This window comes from Somniosus microcephalus, chromosome 14, assembly GCF_052327205.1.
Source record: "Somniosus microcephalus isolate GS21.2 chromosome 14, FLI_Smic_1.0, whole genome shotgun sequence".
NCBI lineage: Eukaryota > Metazoa > Chordata > Chondrichthyes > Squaliformes > Somniosidae > Somniosus > Somniosus microcephalus.
In genome coordinates this window covers 51,441,361-51,456,100 of record NC_141000.1, presented here as the reverse complement: position 1 = coordinate 51,456,100, position 14,740 = coordinate 51,441,361, and the positions used below count along the sequence as shown (strand labels likewise).

Genomic DNA, 14,740 nt, shown 5'->3' with positions numbered 1-14,740 from the left:
CGTAATTCCTTTCAGTGTTCCCAGTCCCTGTTGGAACACCTCCTTAGCATCGTCCAATATTTTGGACAGTCGTTTAGGTTTGACATCATCCTCTTTACAGGAATCTACAGTTAGTGCTTGTAAGGAATGCCAGTCCATATTTATTCTCCGGATCCATTCCCGTCCCAGTAGTGGTGGACCTCCCTCAGGTAACACATACAAGTCCATTCCCTGACTTTCTTTACCATTGTAGACCACCTTTACCTTTATCTTTCCGATGGGGTATACTCTTTGCCCCGTGTATGTTTTCAATACAATCCCCGTATCCCTCAGGGGAATGTGTGAGAATAACCTTTTGTACTCTTGCTTATTCATGACCGTCAATGCCGATCCAGTGTCCAATTCCATCTTCACTTGGACTCCTGCTATCCGAAGCATGACCCAGATAGTTTGGTGGTCTGCTGTGTTACCCACATTATGTATTTTAGACAACCCAGTTCCTTACTGCTGGAGCCTGAATCCGTCTTTTGTTCATCCGAACTGTTCTCTGTCACCTTGTGTACTTTCTTGTACTTCTCCTGCGGCGACTTTTTGTTGCTGGTCTTCTTTCCTGACCGGCATACTTTCGCTATGTGACCAAGTCTGCCACATTTCCTGCATTCTTTATCTTTGAACCAGCACTGGTTCTGATCATGCGTTGTCCTTCCGCAACGATAACACTTTGCTGCACCCAATGCCATTTCATTGGTGCTGAATTCCGATGGCCTTTGCTGCATTTCCGCAGTGCCTCATGCTGCTGCCTCGTGCGATGCTGCAATGCTGAAAGCTTTGGCCAGCGTAAGATCCTTTTCCTCTAGCAGCCGCTTCTGGGTTCCTTCCTTTAGTAGCCCACACACGAACTTATCTCTCAGAGTGTCTGCTAGTCCTGTACCGAACTGACAGTACTTTGATAACTTGCGCAGTTCGATTAAGAATTCAGCGTTGCTTTCCTCTTTAAGCTGAATTCTTTTGTAAAATTTAAATCGTTCCGCTATCAGCAGCGGCGTGGGGTTTAAATGCTCTTGCAGGATAGTAACAATCTCAGCGAAACTCTTTCCTACCGGTTTATCTGGTGTTACAAGGTGCCTTAATAACCCGTACGTCTTCGCACCCATCGAGTTTAATATGGTTAGTGCTTTCTTATCCGCCGGTACCTCATTCGCTGTACAGTAAACTTCAACGCGTTCCACATAAGTGGCCCAATCTTCTACATCACTATCAAAAGCAGTGATGTTACCCGTTTTTGGCATCTTGTTGAGTTTCCTTTATTTTATTTATTTTTCCAAAATGGCGGCTTCTCGCGCTTGGCGGCTTTTCCCGCGCTTATCTTCTTCCCCCGCCGACTAAAATGGCGATTACCGCGCTGTTGCCGTTCTCGCCTCCCAGCGGTCCTTATTTCCCCCGACGCTGCTGCTCTTGTTCCCCGCCGCTCCCGCGGTCCTCGTGGACATTAACGCTTTTCTGGCTGCTGCGCGTCTCTGCCCGATTGCAGTCCGGCCCTTTTCACCGGCTGCGGTCGTGTTCTCCATCCTTTTTTTCAGTTTCCCTCCCCTTCTCCCACTGACAACTCGGCCGACTTTCTCTCCGTGTCGCTAGATCGGGCTTACCCGCCGCTGTCGTAGAAGGGATGATCACTGCCTGTTGCTGATGGTGGACTTCGTGGCCAGCAAATCCAAACCGGGTTCTCGATGCCTCCCGTGCGATGCGGTGCTCAGCAGGATGATGAGGGCGGATGCCCCTTTTCGACGCCCGTTCTGAGGACGAAGTTTCCTTGGATGCAAAACTGCCGCTAGGTACGATCAGACTCGTCGCCACTGTTGAGTCTGTGTTTTCCAAACGTAGTTATGCTGAATAACTGGACACAGACAACAGAATACTTAAACAGGTCTTTAGTAATTGAGGGTCAGGGCTGAACTGAAATACAAACTGCTCCACAGGGTTTATATACCGGTGTGGTCACCACCGGTACTACAATATACAGGAGCCATCAGAAAGTAGTTCATCACCTTAAGGTAGTCTCTTAAGGTGGTACAGGTTACATACACTACATTAAGCTCTTCCAAAACTCTGCTGGCCATATCATAACTCGCACCAAGTTCCGTTCATCCATCACTCCTGTGCTCGCTGACCTACATTTGCTCCCAGTCCTTGAACGCCTCCATTTTAAAATTCTCATCCTCATGTACATATCCCTCCAAGGCCTGGTCTAGCCCTCCCTATCTCTGTAACCTTCTCCAACCCACAGCCCTCCGAGAATTCTGTGTTCCTCCAACTCTGACCTCTTGTCCAACCCTCACTTTCTTCAATAATAAAAACAGAAAATGCTGGAAATACTCAGCAGGTCAGGCAGCATCTGTGGAGAAAGAAACAGAGTTAACGTTTCAGGTCGATGACCCTTCGTCAGAACTCCATTGAGGTGGGGGCATAAGGGGATGAGGCTGAGGACTGATCGTTCGGGGTCAGAGAGGGGAAGGTCAGAGGGGAGAGTGAAAACACTGCAGGGGGTGAGATTGGAAGAAGGGATGGGGTCAGAGGAAAGTGAAGGGGAAGAAGGTTCCGGAGGGGTGTAGGTGTCAAGAGTTGTTGAAGCTTACAATCCTTGACACCTGAAAGGAAGAAAAAAAGTTTTTTGTTAAAGTGCCGGATGAGGTGAAGGATGAAATGGAACTGTGAACCAGGACAGCTTTGAGAAAGTGAGTCAGTACTGCTGAAGAGAGAGGTTGACAGCGTGCATGTGGCGGCACATGGCATTCAGCGTGGATCTCAGGATATGGCGAGTGCAGTGGTTCGAGGAACGCTGAATATCTTTGAGATATCTGTAATCCTGGGTGGATCCAAAACATGAAGGGTGGAATTTCAGTTGGAATCCATGTGGAGTAAGTCAGAGCCGGAGACAGTTGCTGAGGAAAGAGATGTGGCCGTGAAAGCGAGTTTTGGTAGATACCTGATCAAACACAAGAAGGGAAACAGAAAGCAATGAAGGTGAACAAGGTAAAAGAGACAAACGGAAATCCTGTCGGTGAGAAGAGCAGAACTTCTTCAAGGTGGGCATTCCTGGAAGAGAAGTGGCACTGAATTAAACACTTACACAAAAGGAAAATACTGCGGATGCTGGAAATCTGAAATAAAAACAGAAAATGCTGGAAATACTCAGCAGGTCAGGCAGCATCTGTGGAGAGAGAAACAGAGTTAACGTTTCAGGTCGATGACCCTTTGTCAGAATTTCCTTCACTCCACCGTTGGCAGCTGCACCTTCAGCCATCTAGGCTCTAAGCTCTGGAATTACCTAAACCTCTCTGCCTCTCCACCTCTCTCTCCTCCTTTAAGACTCTCCTTAAAACCTACCTCTTTAACCTGTCCTAATGTCTCCTTCTTTAGCTCAGTGTCAATATTTGTCTCTCTTGTGAAGCGCCTTGGGATGTAAAATAGATAAGGGAGAACCAGTGGATGAGGTGTATTAGGACTTTCAGAAGGCTTTCGATAAGGTCCCACACAAGAGATTAGTGTGCAAAATTAAGGCACATGGGATTGGGGGCAAGGTATTGCCTTGGATAGAGAACTGGTTGGCGGACAGAAAGCAAAGAGTTGGAATAAACGTGTCGTTTTCCGAGTGGCAGGCAGTGACTAGTGGGGTACCGCAAGGATCGGTCCTAGGACCCCAGCTGTTCACAATATATATTAATGATCTGGACGAGGGAATTGGATGTAATATCTCCAAATTTGCAGACGACACAAAGCTGGGCGGGAGGATAAGCTGCGAGGAGGATGTCGGGAAACTCCAGTACGATTTGGACAGGTTGGGTGATTGGGCAGAAACATGGCAAATGCACTATAATGTGGATAAATGTGAGGTTATCCACTTTGGTGGCAAAAACAGGAAGGCAGATTATTATTTGAATGGCAATAGATTGGGAGAAGGGGAAGTGCAAAGAGACCTGGGTGTCCTTGTGCACCAGTCGCTGAAGGTAAGCATGCAGGTGCAGCAGGTGGTTAAGAAGGCAAATGGTATGTTGGCCTTCGTAGCAAGAGGGTTCGAGTACAGGAACAAGGATGTCTTGCTACAGTTGTACAGGGCCTTGGTGAGACCGCACCTTGAGTATTGTGTGCATTTTTGGTCACCTTACCTGAGGAAGGACGTTCTTGCCATGGAGGGAGTGCAGCGAAGATTCACCAGGCTGATACCTGGGATGGCAGGAATGACGTATGAGGAGAGATTGTGTCGATTGGGCTTATACTCACTGGAGTTTAGAAGATTGAGAGGGGATCTCATCGAAACCTATAAAATTCTGTCAGGTCTGGACAGACTAGATGCAGGAAGGATGTTTCTGATGGCCGGGGAGTCCAGAACCAGGGGTCATAGTCTAAGGACAAGGGGTAAGCCATTTAGGACTGAAATGAGGAGGAATTTCTTCACCCAGAGAGTGGTGAACCTGTGGAATTCTCTGCCACAGAGGGCGGTGGAGGCTAGTTCATTAAATATATTCAAGAAAGAGTTGGATATATTTCTTGAGGCTAAAGGGATCAAGGGATATGGGGAGAAGGCAGGGACAGGGTACTGAATTTGGATGATCAGCCATGATCACATTGAATGGCGGAGCAGGCTCGAAGGGCCGAATGGCCTACTCCTGCTCCTATCTTCTATGTTTCTATGTTTACTATGTTAAAGGTGCTATATAAATGCAAGTTGTTGTTATGTCAGCTAGTAATTATCAACAACTTACATGCTGTCCCTGTTCTTTTAGAGGTGGACTAGAGGCATTAGGGAAGGGAAATGATAGACTATTGTTCACTGGAGAAATTGCCCTGAAATTTCAAATTGACCACCCCTCCTTACACCTATCTCATGTAATTACAAGTCCATTTAGCCATTCATCAAACAGAGGGCTGAGTGATACTTGTTTGGTGCATCTGCATTGGGTTTCCTTTCACTTTGTTTATGCCTGGCATTTCTCTTCACCCCCATGCACCCCTCTAGCCTTGACCAAGACTGATAAATATCTCAAATTAACTTTGAAGCTTGATAAAGGCTGAAACAAGCATCAGGCACTGAAATTCCTTTCACAAATACAGACATATAGGTATGTGTATCCTGCAAACTCCAGTGTACCACTTCAACAGTTTAAAATACGTTTGTTAACTTTGAAACAAAATACCAACTTAGTCTATTCACAGAATGATAGTTCAGATAAATTCATATTTAGATTTGGACTCCCCCTCCAATCCCCAAATTTGATTGTCAAATTGTAAACACCATTTGAAGAAAATTACTCATGTTGAGGTGCTCAGTGGAGTGATCCTCCCTAAACCCAGTGAAATTGGAACAGTTAGTTAGGCAGCCAAGCAAATTATATACCACGAACTGATGGCACTCTAGACTGTCAGGGACATTGCTTGACATTGACATGTAGAATATCTAGAGCAGTAGAAACATTAGGTACAATGGGCAAAGAGATCTAGATCAGGTTGTAAAGCCATGAATGCATAGACCTGGTAGGACGCTAGGGAAATCAAATGGATAAACTCAGTAGACCACCAGGGAAATTAGATGGAATAGACACACAGACTCACCACTAGAACACCAGCAAAATGGGGCAGTGGGAGTCAATTTTCACTCGACCACCAGGGAAATCAGATGCATAGACCCTCTATACTACCAGGAAATCAGACATTCCAGATGAATAGACACACTGGATCAGCACAGAAACAGATGGTTGAAACTCATTGCTACTAGACTGCCATGAAAATTGGATGGATCAGATAGAATTGCATAGCAAGGAAATAAAAATAGACAAACAGAAAAATCTTTGCTTTACTTCTCAATCACTCCAAGAGGCACTAGCAGAAGCCCACAGAACATGATGCATATGCATTTCGTGTGAGCAAAATGTCAATATGTATTAATAGATCCCAATAAAATGTCTTGCTGAGCAATATTGGCATTATTTTCTTAAATAGATAAGTGAAACTAAATCAAATCAACTGAATTGAGTTAAACTGATTTTTTCTAATAATAATTTCAAATCAAATAGGAGAACTTATCAAGCAAATAAATTTAGTTGCTGGATCTGTTGGAAGTATAAAATGCATCAGTACTACACGATATTCTGTATTTGTTAGAACGTATGAAGAGCAATAATGAAGATCTGTACTTGCATTAAAAGGAGGATATGAACACATTGGTTGTTCTGGAGCTGTTAAGCATACTGACACATGACAAATAATACATTGGCTGAGTTACAGTCCACACATTAAACTATGCAGTCATAGGATGCAAGCTGTGAACTAGTATTGCTGTACTTAGATTGGTGTGTTGGGACAACTAAGCTGAGAGACTCCATTATATTGATTTGTATTTTGCTGCAAATGCATTAGTTACCACTATAGCAGTGACACTGTAGAATTAATCTGTGAGTTCGCATCTGAATCATTACAATGATGCTTTTAAGGTATGGGGGCCAATTAATGGAGTTACTTCATTAATGTTTCATTTGGCTTAAATGAAAGAGTTCTTTCATCAAATGCCGAACAGCAACATCACTTGATATTTGAAACTTGGAAGGCAGGGACAGGTTGCCTGCCATTAACTTTCCATAATTTCTGTATTAGAGCTTAATAACAACCTTGTACGTTTAATGTTACAAGTTCGGGTCTGCAGCGGATATCTATTCAGGTTCAGTGGTATCGGCCATTCCCTTATCCAGTCTGATTGCCTGCTTCTTACGAAAATTGGCGCCCACTGCCCGATACTTACTAGTGCAGCCGTGGGACCCGGGACACTAACAACGAAACTCCCTTGTGTTCTGAACTGGATCTCTGCATCTTACACACGTGTACTCCTTCAATCTCTTCAAATGGCAGATCGAGTTGACATTAATTGAGATGACACTTGGTTCGATTCATAAGAACGTAAGAAATAGGAGCAGGAGTAGGCCAATCGGCCCCTCGAGCCTGCTCCACCATTCAATAACATCATGGCTGATCTGATCCAAACCGCCAATCCACAATCACAGAACCATCTCCTGAATCTAACAGAATTACACACACGAAATAGGAGCAGGATCAGGCTACATGGCCCCTGGGCCCGCTCCGCTACCCACAGGGCCATGACCGATCCGAACCGAGACTCATGTCCAAATTCCTGCCCGCTCCCCGTAACCCTTAATTCCCTTTACTTCTATGAGACTGTCTATTTCTGTTTTAAATTTATGTAATGATGTAGCTTCTACAGCTTTTTGGGGCAGCATATTCCATGGACCTACCACCCTCTGAGTGAAGTAGTTCCTCCTCATCTCAGTTTTGAAAGAGCAGCCCCTTATTCTAACACTATGCCCCCTAGTTCTAGTTTCACCCATCATCAGGAACATCCTCACCGCATCCACCCAATCAAGCCCATTCACAATCTTATATGTTTCAATAAGATCGCCTCTCATTCTTCTGAACTCCAATGAGTAGAGTCCCAATCTACTCAACCTCTCCTCATATGTCCATCCCCTCATCCCCGGGATTAACCGAGTGAACCTTCTTTGTACTGACTCGAGAGCAAGTATGTCCTTTCTTAAGTATGGACACCAAAACTGTACGCAGTATTCCAGGTGCGGTCTCACCAATACCTTGTACAACTGAAGCAATACCTCCCTATTTTTATATTCTATCCCCCTAGCAATGAAAGCCAACATTCCATTGGCCTTCTTAATCACTTGCTGCACCTGCATACTAACCTTTTGAGTTTCGTGCACCAGGACCCCCAGATCCCTTTGTAATTCAGTACTTTCCAGTTTCTTGCCATTAAGATAATAACTTGCTCTACGATTTTTCCTGCCAAAGTGCATAACCTCACACTTTCCAGTATTGTATTCCATCTGCCAAATCTCTGCCCACTTACTTAGCCTGTCTATGTCCCCTTGCAGGTTTTTTATGTCCTCCTCACTCACTACTTTCCCTCCCATCTTAGTATCATCTGCAAACTTTGATATGTTACACTCGATCCCCTCCTCCAAATCGTTAATATAGATTGTAAAGAGTTGGGGACCCAGCACTGACCCCTGCGGAACACCACTAGTTACTGATTGCCAGTCTGAGAATGAACCATTTATCCCAACTCTCTGCCTTCTGTTAGATAGCCAATCCTCTATCCATGCCAGAATATTACCCCCAATCCCGTGATTTTTTTATCTTAAGCAATAATCTTTTGTGTGGCACCTTGTCAAATGCCTTTTGGAAGTCTAAATACACTACGTCCACTGGTTCCCCTTTATCCACCCTATATGTTACTTCCTCAAAGAACTCCAGCAAATTTGTCAAACATGACTTCCCCTTCATAAAACCATGCTGACTTTGTCCTATTAAATTATGATTACCCAAATGTCCTGTTACTGTCTCCTTAATAATGGGCTCCAAAATTTTACCTACCACAGATGTTAGGCTAACCGGTCTAGTTTCCAGCCTTCTGTCTACTGCCCTTTTTAAATAAGGGTGTTACATTAGCAGTTTTCCAGTCTGCCGGGACCTTTGCCGAGTCCAGGGAGTTTTGGAAAATTATTACCAATGCATCCACAATCCCTACCGCCACTTCCCTCAAGACCCTAGAATGTAAGCCATCAAGTCCAGGTGATTTATCCGCCTTGAGTCCCATTATTTTACCGAGTACCACTTCCTTAGTGATTTTGATCGTGTTTAGCTCCTCCCCCCATTTAGCCCCCTGTTTGTCCAGTGTTGGGATATTCTTAGTGTCTTCTACTGTAAAGACTGATATAAAATATTCATTCAGTGTTTTTGCCATCTCCATATTTCCCACCATTAATTTCCCGGTCTCATCCTCTAAGGGACCAACATTTACTTTAGCCACCCTTTTTCTTTTCATATAACTATAAAAACTCTTACTATCTGTTTTTATATTTTTTGCTCATTTACTTTCATAATCTACCTTCCCTTTCTCAATCAATCTTTTTGTTATTTTTTGCTGTCTTTTAAAGTTTTCCCAATCCTCTATCCTCCCACTAGATTTGGCTACCTTATATGCCCTTGTTTTTCGTCGAATACTATCCTTAATTTCTTTACTTAGCCACGGATGGCTGTCTTTTCTTTTACACCCTTTTCTTCTCAGTGGAATATATTTTTTTTGGAAGTTGTAAAATAACTCCTTAAATGTTATTGATCATGTATCGTCTTACCCTTTAATCTATTTTCCCAATCCACTCTACCCAATTCCGCTCTCATACCTTCATAGTCTCCTTTATTCAAGCTTAGCACGCTTGTTTGAGATCCAACCTTCTCACCCTCTAATTGAATATGGAATTCAACCATGTTATGGTCACTCATTCCAAGGGGATCCTTTACTAGGACATTTTTAATTAATCCTGTCTCGTTACACAGGACCAGATCTAAGGTTGCTTGCCCCCTGGTCGGTTCAGTTACATACTGCTCAAGAAACCCATCCCTAATACACTCAATGAACTCATCCTCAAGGCAGCCCTGCCCAATTTGATTTGTCCAATTAATATGATAGTTAAAATCCCCCATAATTATAGATGTTCCCTTATTACAAGCCTCAACTATTTCCTGATTGATACTCCGTCCAACAGAGTTGCCACTGTTCGGAGGCCTATAGACTACGCCCACTAGTGTTTTTTTCCCCTTATTATTCCTTACCTCCACCCAAACTGTTTCATTATCCTGATCTTTTGACCCAATATCATTTCTCTGTATTACAGTGATTCCTTCCTTTATTAACATAGCCACCCCACCTCCCCTTCCTTCCTGCCTGTCCTTCCTGATCGTTAAATAACCTGGTATGTTTAATTCCCAGGCATTGTCACCCTGCAGCCATGTTTCTGTAATGGCCACAGGATCATACCCATATGTAGTTATTTGTGCCATTAACTCATCTATTTTGTTACGAATGCTACGTGCATTCAGATAGAGAACTTTCAAAGATGTTTTGTGACACTTAGTTCCTGCTTTTGCCCTTTTTATTACTTTACCTTTTACTCCATACCTTCTGCCCCTTCCTGACACGCTCTGGTTTTTAATTTCCCCACTGCTACCTAAGTCTATGACCTTCTCTGTTGTCATTTTTATTATTTGCTCTCTAGGAACCTCCCCCCCGCACTAGTTTGTTTAAAGCCCTCTCTACAGCCCTAGTTATATGATCCACCAGGACTCTAGTCCCAGCACTGGCCAAGTGAAGCCCGTCCCAACGGAACAGCTCCCTCCTGCCCCAGTACTGGTGCCAGTGTCCCAGGAAGCAAAACCTGGGATTCGTAAGCTGTTTTATTCTACAGTAGGCAAAACATACAGGGCACTGAATATGATGAGAGTTGGTACAATTATCACTTCTGTTCATGTACTATTACAAAACTAAAGAACACATGTACATTACCCCACTTTGGTGGGCCCTTTCCTTAACATAAAAGCAGGAACTCACCCAAGTAGTGGTTCACCCTTTGCAACCTGCTGCTGCCTGACTAATATTTTGGTGATTTTTTTTTTAAAAAAAAAGCTTTTCTCCCCTTACGCAGAGATATAAAGAAACACTTGCAAACACCATGGTGCTAGATATCTCCCTGATTGGTCAAGCCCCCACAAGTGAATTCTGGGCTCCTGACGTGCCAGAGTTATCTATTTTTACAATGGTATAATTCAGAGGTGTAACAAAAGTACCCCCTTGTGATCTGAACCAATATTCATGCCTTTCACATATACCCCAACATGTTTCTCCACTCTTATCAAAGGCAGACCAAGAAAACATCTGGTATGAGATGGCCAGATACTAACTGCAGCACGGTGGCATAGTGGTTAGCACTGTTGCCTCACAGCGCCAGGGACCCGGGTTCAAATCCGGCCTCGGGTGACTGTCTGTGTGGAGTTTGCACATTCTCCCCGTGTTTGCGTGGGTTTTCTCCGGGTGCTTCGGTTTCCTCCCACAGTCCAAAGATGTGCGGGTTAGGTTGATTGGCCATGATAAAAATTGACCCTTAGTGTTAGGGGGGATTAAATACACGGGGTTACGGGGATAGGGCTTGGGTGGGATGGCTGTCGGTGTAGGGACCGGGTGCTAGGGTTTGGATGATCAGCCATGATCTCGTTGAATGGCGGAGCAGGCTCGAAGGGCCGAATGGCCTACTCCTGCTCCTATCTTCTATGTTTCATGTTTCTATGTAACTGTTAAGCTGCTTCATTTCAGAGCAACTGAACATACAGAGCAACAGTTCTGATCAGAATCACTCAATTCAATCAGTACAACGTGGTTCATATAATGATATGAAATAATGAACATATTACTCTGCCCCACATTCGTGGGTTGTCTCATTTGCTGCTTGTCTATCTTCTAATTACCATCCTGCATCCTAACCATTTAAGACTGGCCAAAATTTGCCCTCGTAGCTTTCTGTTTAATAACTTGACTGACTGCCTATGTCTTTGTCTCTATTTTTATTCTCTTTCCTTCACAACTTGAGGGGAAAGCTTATACCAACTAAACCCTACTGAGCATCCAAAAATAGGGACCACCCATACAATGGGTGCGAGGTGCTGATTAATTAACCACACAACACAATGGGTGTGACAGGCTAATAAATTGCTTATTGTTTACAGTTTTTAGGGGAAAACTTCAAAGCCTAGCTCATCAGCTTTTTAATTACTTTTTGTCTTTTTTTAAACCCGCATGAGTACAATTTGCTTTAAAACACAAACCTTAAATGCAACTGTTTCCCCCCGCCCCCCCACAATCCTTGCTGTAGAAAAATAGTTTTAAAAAATCCAAAACATGATGAATGAAGTATGCATCAATTTGTCTCGGTAGCACTCTTGTCTCTGAGTTAGATGGTTGTGGGTTCCAGCCCCACTCCAGGACTTGAGCATATAATCTACACTGACACTTCAATGCAGTATGAAGAGAGGGTTGCACTATCAGAGGTGCAGTCTTTAGGATGACATTAAACTATCACCCTGTCTGCCTGTTCAGTTGGATGATTCCATGGTACTATTTGAAGAAGAGTTCTGCTTTTATCTCATTTACTGCTTATGGGGACCTTGCTATGTGTGAATTGGCTTTTACCTACACCCCATCAATAACTACACTTCAAAAGCAATTCGTCAGCTATGCAGTGCTTTGGGACATGTTGCAGATATGATAAGGTATGATATAAAAGGCAGTTCTTACTTTCTGTACAGTTCATCACATAGGGCCAGTTTATGATGTATACTATGGTGGAGTATGCATCATCTGTAACACTTTCCGTAGTAATAGTAAAAAGGTAAGTAATATCTACATCCGAGAAGTAAGTGTCTCCTGGGCACAGACAAGGGAAAAGGTTTTAAGGTATTGTGGAATAACACTACGTAAAAATAAATAAAATCAAATTTTAAGCATGTTAACATTGCTGCAATCTGTGTTGTTGCATGTCAGCATTCTCAGATGGTTAAAATCTAAATCCTTTACTCATTTCCACACTTTGGTATTTCACTACCTTTTTTTTTAATCTGTCAATTTATTTCCCTGTTATTAAAAAAATACCATACCCATACAGCTCCAAGTGTGTCACCACTCTTTCATGAGCATTCGCTTTAGTATAGTCAATGCTTTAGGTAATGCTGTTGGAATACAGTACTGTATATGGTCACCAATTCAAATATCAGAAAGCCCCCGCTGCTTGGTTATTTGAACATGTGTTCTGTATGAGAAACATTGAGCACGAGGGCTCAATTCTAGAATCAACCAAAGGCTAAGCAGATCCTGTGCAAAGGATTATGCTCATTAGGGGACTATAATACTTGAATCTATGTTAATGCCATTGTTAGCATCTAATTGGTCTGCTTCTCTTCAGAAAGGGCGGCCGAGTTCAAATTTACACCCACTGCTTTTTATTATTATGAGCCACTGCTGGATTTCAATTCCGACTACCACAGTCAAAAATAACTCACCAAACACAATAGACTTTGATTCCTGTGTACTGCCAAAAATACAATGATATAGTTTCAGAACAATATAATATGCTTTCAAAGAGAGCATTGCTACTTTCATCTTATTAAATCTTTAAATTTGAATAGATTAGTGGCTTTTCAGCAATACAGCAGCAGGAATTGATACTTAAGCAGCAGCGTCCCCTTTTCGTTTACAGCACTTTATTAAATTTGTAAAAGCATATTCTGTTCCTGATTACATTTCAGTAATTACTTCCTCACAGTGCATTTCTGAAGCTATTGAAATGTCATGTTGCTGCACTGATGGTCTTATTCTTGTGTTAAATGGAAAGCAGGAGATCAAGACAAGCACGTGTGGAGCAACTTCAGTAAATTCCCGTAGCCACAAATCAGTAGAATGGCTCAATGGCTCTTTTATAAAAAATCTTCTTTATTTGATGGTTATGCATTTATACAGTGATAATTCACATTCCCATTTCAGTACAACCAATCTGTCAGCTTCAGCTTACTACTAATATAGAAACATAGAAGATAGGAGCAGGAGTAGGCCATTCGGCCCTTCGAGCCTGTTCCGCCATTCAATGCGATCATGGCTGACCATCCAATTTCACTACCCGGTCCCTGCTTTCTCCCCATACCCCTGGATCCCTTTAGCCTTAAGAAGTATATCCAACTTCTTCTTGAATATATTTAATGAATTGGCTTCTACTGCCTTCTGTGGTAGAGAATTCCACAGGTTCACCACTCTCTAGGTGAAGAAATTCCTCCTCATTTCTGTCCTAAATGGCCTACACCTTATCCTTAGACTATGACCCCTGGTTCTGGACTCCCCGACCATCGGGAACATCCTTCCTGCATCTAGTCTGTCCAGTCCTGTCAGAATGTTATAAGTTTCAATGAGATCCCCTCTCATTCTTCTAAACTCCAGCGAGTACAAGCCCAATCGTCCCAATCTCTCCTCATATGTCATTCCTGCCATCCCAGGTATCAGCCTGGTGAATCTTCGCTGAACTCCTTCCATGGCAAGAACATCCTTCCTCAGATAAGGTGACCAAAACTGCACACAATACTCAAGATGTGGTCTCACCAAGGCCTTGTACAACTGCAACAAGACATCCTTGTTCCTGTACTCAAACCCTCTCGCTTCGAAGGCCAACATACCATTTGCCTTCTTTAACCGCCTGCTGCACTTGCATGCTTACCTTCAGCGACTGGTGCACAAGGACACCCAGGTCTCGTTGCACTTCTCCTTCTCCCAATCTATTGCCATTCAGATAATCTGCCTTCCTGTTTTTGCCACCAAAGTGGATAACCCCACATTTATCCACATTATATTGCATCTGCCATGCTTTTGCCCAATCACCCAACCTGTCCAAATCATCCTGGAGTTTCTCGGCATCCTCCTCACAGCACACACGCCCACCCAGCTTTCTGTCATCTGCAAATTTGGAGATATTACATCTAGTTCCCATGTCTAGATCATTAATATATATTGTGAATAGCTGGGGTCCAAGGACCGATCCCTGCGGTAGCCCACTAGTCACTGCCTGCCACTCAGAAAAAGATCCGTTTATTCCAACTTTTTGCTTTCTGTCTGCCAACCAGTTCTCTATACAAGTCAATACCTTGCCGCCAATCCCATGTGCCTTAACTTTACACGCTAATCTCTTATGCGGGACCTTATCGAAAGCCTTCTGAAAGTCCAAATACAGCACATCCACTGGTTCTCCCTTATCTATTTTACAAGTTACATACTCAAAAAATTCCAGTAGACTAGTCAAGCACGATTTACCTTTTGTAA

General features: G+C 43.3%; 1 protein-coding gene across 1 annotated transcript in view; it reads left to right on the top strand.

Moving 5' to 3' along the window:
• LOC147107487 (interleukin-1 receptor accessory protein-like 1) overlaps positions 1–14,740 on the top strand; it is a 1,486,384-nt gene that overhangs the window by 110,101 nt on the left and 1,361,543 nt on the right. The gene's annotated exons all lie outside the window — the stretch shown is intronic.